This window comes from Cebus imitator, unplaced genomic scaffold (assembly GCF_001604975.1).
Source record: "Cebus imitator isolate Cc_AM_T3 unplaced genomic scaffold, Cebus_imitator-1.0 Scaffold213, whole genome shotgun sequence".
NCBI classification, from domain to species: Eukaryota; Metazoa; Chordata; class Mammalia; order Primates; family Cebidae; genus Cebus; species Cebus imitator.
The window spans coordinates 1,076,821-1,082,562 of NW_016107528.1; the positions used below are offsets into that span (position 1 = coordinate 1,076,821).

Sequence of the window (5,742 nt, forward strand, 5' to 3'; positions counted from 1 at the left end):
AAAAAAAAAAAAAAAAAAAATTAGCAAAAGATCAGAATAGACACTTCATCAAAGAAGATCTATGGATGGTATATAAGCACATGAAGAGGTGCTCAATAACATCTGTCATTAGAGAAATGAAATTAAAACCATAAGGCGGGAAAAAAGAAACCCAAACAGAACAAAGCTTGGCACTACCAGGTGCTGGTGAAAATACGGAGCAACGGGAACTTTTACACATTCCTGGTGGGAATGTAAAGTAGTAAGAGCCACTCTGGAAAATAATTTAGCAGCTCCTTCTGAAGTTAAACATGTACTTATAACCTACAAATCCCACTTTTAAATATTTTGCTGGAGAAATAAAAACTTACATTCACACAGATAATGGTACACAAATGTTTGTAGCAGCATTATCATAATTGCCAAAAACTGGGCACAACTCAATGTCCTTCAGCGGGTGAATGGACAAACTGTGGTTCATCCTATTCCGGTAGTACTGGAATACTACTCAGTAATGAAAAAGAATGGACTGTAGATATTTGCAACAAAATAGATGGGTCTCAAATGCATTCTGCTAAGTGAAATAAATCAAGTAAATCAGTCTCAAAGGATGACCTACTGTCTATTTCCATTTACATGACCTTCTAGAAAAGGCAGACAGATAACTAATGAGTGGTTGCCAGGGCTTAGGGGTGGGAGAGGGCATCAACATGAGTTGATGGAATTATTCTGAATTTTGTTTGTGGTGGTAACATGAAATCATGCATGTTAAAACACATAGAACTGCACACCATATGTTGATTTTTGTTTTATTTTAACTCATACCTTTAAAGGAATTCCCCAAAGAATGTTTATAGCTAACTTGGAATGTGTAACCTCAGCTCTGGGAGAGGATCTTTTCTGAACGATTATCTGAAGTGTACTGTTGCTTCAGGGTCACAGCTTGCTTGTGTATGTCTGTTACCACGTCACCGTGGTCCCATGCTGAGTGCCCTTAGCGGATTTGAGTCTTTCCAGTAGACTGCATTTGAAACAGTATGAGTCACCGCGCAGTGAAGCCCACACTGAGAGGATGAACGCACGTGCACTGTCACTTTGCTCTGGGTGGAAGTAGGTTTCCTGTTGACTTATTTTCTGTGCTTGTTCCTACAGCCCGTTTTTCATGTTGCTCGATCTCCCTTTCCCCTCCTGGTGCTTACACATCAAACATTTTGGCCAAACCCTTGCCAATAACAGTATTTTGGGTCTCAGTTCTCACTGTCCCCTCTGGTCATGGAGGCTTTGAATAAAATGCACATAGCTATGGAGTGGGGTTTAGCTGGAAAATGTGACCTTCCAACTTCACGTCAACTTCTGGCTCCTCAAACAGTAGGCTGGCAGTAAGGCAGGGAAGTTGTTTTCCCATTTCTCACTGAGCAGATTGTCAATATTTCCATAAGGATTTTTCTATTGTTATTGTTACTCTGATTCTTTGTTTTAAAATAAAAATTCTGAATGTACATGAAAAAACAAAAGAACCATACACCATAAAAATAAATTTTACTGACTGTAAATAAAAAGAAAACCAGTATTTTCTCTTAGATTCATTTGGTTTAAAACTAAAAAGCCATGGCTGGGCACTGTGGCTTACGCCTGAAATCCCGTCACTTTGGGAGGCCAAGGCAGGCAGATTGCTTGAGCCCAGGAGTTTGACACCAGCCTGGGCAACATGGCAAAACCCAGTCTCTACACAAACACACAAACATAAAAATTAGTTGGGTGTGGTGGCTACATGCCTGTAGTCCCTGCTACTCGGGAGGCTGAGGTGGGAGGATTGATTGAGCCAAGAGTGTTTGAGGCTTCAGTGAGCCGAGATTCTGCCACCATACTCCAGCCTGGGCAATGGAGTAAGACCCGTTCTCAAAAACCAAAAAATAAACAAGCAAACAAAACCTGTGTGTGTGGCTGTATGTGTATTTTGGTATGTGCAGTGACGTCAGAGCTAATCTGATTGTAATTACGTAGCCAACTTTTCTCAACACCATTTCTTCATGTGGTGGGATTATATTTTGAGATCCTGATCTCTGTACATATTTTCTACCTCTCCTCTTTCCCCTATTTAAGGAGACGGTTGACTTTGTGCTCAACCTCAGGGGAGGGATATTGGAAAGTCAGGAAGGGAAAAGTCTTTTTGCTTCCAAAAGCCAAGCTTGGGACCGAGAGCAACTTTAAGGCAAGGGCAAAATATTTAACTAAATATCTGAATGGAAATGGCTTCCCCAACACTGGAAGGAGGGTCCCTCTTCAGTGGTCAAGGTGGTGTGACAAGGGCATAAAGGACCACTGGACTCAGAAGCAAAGGCGACAAGAGCTTTGCTTCACTGGTAGAGGTACTGGGAGTGAAGGATGGGGAGTGTCTGTGGTGTGTCTAGGCAATGGGACCACAGGCAGCCCATGATCCCGCAGGTGCCCAAGCAGAGCATGGACACAGTTGAACGTCATCCAGCCTGAAGGGGAAGGACAGAAAACAAGTGGGACACCCTCTAAGACTCTATTCCTATATGCCCATTGTATACAACTCAAGAACCACGGCATGCACAGTAAGGGAAGCAGGGCTCAGAGGGGCTTTAAAAGATGAGGTTAGGTTTCCTACTAATCTAGTAAGATAACTCAAAAATAGAAACTAGGTTAAATCATAGAGAAAAATCATTGTAATTTTTTTTTTTTTTGAGACTAAGTTTCACTCTTATCCCCCAGTCTGGAGTGAAATGGCACGATCTTGGGTCACTGCAACCTTCCTGGGTTCAAGCCATCCTCCTGCCTCAGCCTCCCGAGGAGCTGGGATTATAGGCGCCTGCCACCAGGCCTGGCTAATTGTAGTTCACTACAACCTTCACCTCTGGGCTCAAGTGATTCTCCCATCTCAGCCTCCTGAGTAGCTGGGACTATAGGTATGTACCAGCATGTCTGGCTAATGTTTGTATTTTTTGTAGAGATGGGGTTTCGTCATGTTGTCAAGGCTGATCTTGAACTCCTGGGCTTAAGTGATTCATCCGCCTCAGCTTCCTGAAGTGTTGGGATTACAGGTATGAGCAACCATCCGGCCGACGTTCCTATGAATGGGGTCTTCTGTGCAAAGAATGACTATCCCTCTGGTAAGTCGCTCAGGAAACGGGCACTCCTGGGGCAGGAAAGGAGGTCATGGAAGACCTCTCCTCAGCCTTGTGCAGCGCCTGAACCCTGGGCAGAAGGGCACTCCTGAGAGGGCCAGGTAGTCTCTCAGGCCTAGAGGCAGCCTGGGAGCTAGGCAGAGAAGGGCTGGGTTGGGGATATCTGTGAAGGAGGTTGGACATGAGTGGAGAGCATCTATGTATGCATATTGTGTGGGCCCAGCATTCCCAGGTACAGACTGTATCCTCTGTCAATTAAACATCTTTTTCCTGTTGTTATGCTAGAGACAGCAATTTTATAACACCTAATAGGGCCATACATTTTTCAACACAGTGATCAGTCACACTGCATACTTGCATGTGGCAGATATGATTAGTTCCATTCTATGTGACAGAGGTCTCCAGACAACATTTATTCTGAAACAAGACAAGTCCCCAGCAGATTATGTCCTCCCATTTAGAGAGTGTATTGCCAATAAATTCAGTAGATGGAGGGCTAGACGTTGTTCTAGTCAGAGTTACCAACATGTGATGATTCACTCAGAAGCTTTGTGAAATACTCCTTTACGACAATTACTAAGACTGACCCATTCAAGTTCTTCTGACCATCAACGTGGAAGCAGTCCAGAAGAACAGGGGGAAAAGTTAAATTGTTTTGCTGAGGAATGAGGGAAGCATATAGATAATCTCTAATTTACCGATGTCCTCGGGGCCAATCTGTGGTACCTAATTTCAGGTTGTCTAAACTTTAGTTCCTTTCTTATCTCTAAGCTTCAGGACATCCTGCACACACGGAGAATCTGCCTCCGCTATCACAGTAGAGAGCTAAAGGGCAGGGCCCATGCTTCAGAAGGAATTCAGTGGAGACAAGCAGTGGGCTGATGTGGTGGCTGCTGAATGGCTGGCGGAGATGGGTCCCAGGATGCAGCATGGGTTGAGCTATCAGTAACTAAGGAATGATTGACGAAACATGTAAACATTCCCCAGAGAATTCCCAGAAACAGAGAGCAGAACTTGATAATAGACTTTCCTCTCTGAAGATAAGTGAATTGCAAATTAAAGCGAATTGTGACCTAATAAACTGATGAAATTTGAGACACTTAAGGCTGAGGGAGGAGACCCTTAATCACCCTTAAGCATCTAAGACCATCCCCCACTTGACTTCCACACTGCATTTCAATAGGAGAAGTAAAGGGGGCATACTGGGCAGCACCTTAATTGCTCTCCTATAGATTACAGGCAGGGTGTGGAGGAATCTTTCCAGAAAGCATTGTTTTTACTTAAACAAGATCAAACCCCCACCTAAGTCACTATACCCCATGCCTACTCCAAGACCCTTTCACATGTATATTCTAAAGTTGTAAGCCCAAGACCCTTTCACATGTAAATTTTAGAGTTGTAAGCCCAAGACCCTTTCACATGCATATTCTAGAATTGTAAGCCCAAGACCGTTTTACATGTAATTTCTAGAGTTGTAAGCTTTTAAAAGGGCAGAAACTTTCTCTGTGAGCTTGAGCTTGGCTATTAGGCAACTATGCTGCCTTGCTCCCGGGAGAAAAAATCACCCCTTCCTTCCCAGTTCGTGTTGGAGAGGTCTGTTTCCCCGCCTTTCCTTCTTCAAAGCTATATATGCTGCTTCTGGGTTATGTGTTCTGTGACGTATCTAGTGAGTACCACAATGTTTTAAATACCATAGACTTATATGCCACTGCATTCCAGCCTGGTGACAGAGTGAGACTCTGTCTCAAAACAAACAAAACAAAACAGAAAACCCAACCAACCAAACAGAAGCCGATAGCTTCAGCATGAAGGCAGAATTGCATGTTTAGCTGCAGAAAATGTGAAAAAAAAAGAGGGGCTGGGATTTGATCAGTACATGAGGCCCTTGAGTTGAGCACTGGAGCAGAAAGGACTCTTCTGGAGATTTTACTTCCCTTTAACTCTCCTTATCTTTTGTACTTTTTTTCTCCCCCCAGTTTTACTTTCGTCCTGAGGCCTGAAGAATTGGATTTTCTTTGCTAAGTGGCTGGTATTGCAAAATGGGAACTATTCTATTCAAAGCTGGTTCTAGGAGTGTTTTGAAGTAGATAAGCTTTCCTTCAGGCTACCTTTCTGAAATTTGTTCTTTTTTTTTTTAAAGACCGAGTTTCACCATGTTGGTCAGGCTGGTCTTGAACTCCCGGCCTCAGGTGATACACCCGCCTTGGCCTCCAAAATGCTTGGATTACAGGCGTGAGCCACCGCACCTGGCCATGAAGTTTGTTCTTTTTTAAAAACTGGTTAATTCACTTTTTTCCTCATGTAGCTTGTTTCTACTTTTTTTTTTAAATGAATGAGAGGCTTATATGTTGCCCAAACTGGCCTCGAAGCCTAACCTCGACAACTCATGTGCAAGAACAACTGGCCTGAGCCACTGTGGCTCCCAAGTCCTTCTACTTTCTTACTTGCTTAGGATCAACACCTGTTTTCAGAAAAACACCTACTCTTTTTCCCTTTTCCTTTCTTTTTTTTTTTTTTTTTTTTTTTTTTTTTTTTTTTTTGTTTGAGACAAAGTCTCCTTCTGTCGCCAGGCTAGAGTGCAGCTCCGTTGTTCATTCAGAGTTGCTGGGCAGGT

At 43.2% G+C, this 5,742-nt stretch overlaps 1 protein-coding gene across 1 annotated transcript in view; it reads right to left on the reverse strand.

The window, feature by feature from the left end:
• Positions 1-5,742, reverse strand: part of ANKRD55 (ankyrin repeat domain 55) — a 131,363-nt gene that overhangs the window by 22,912 nt on the left and 102,709 nt on the right. The gene's annotated exons all lie outside the window — the stretch shown is intronic.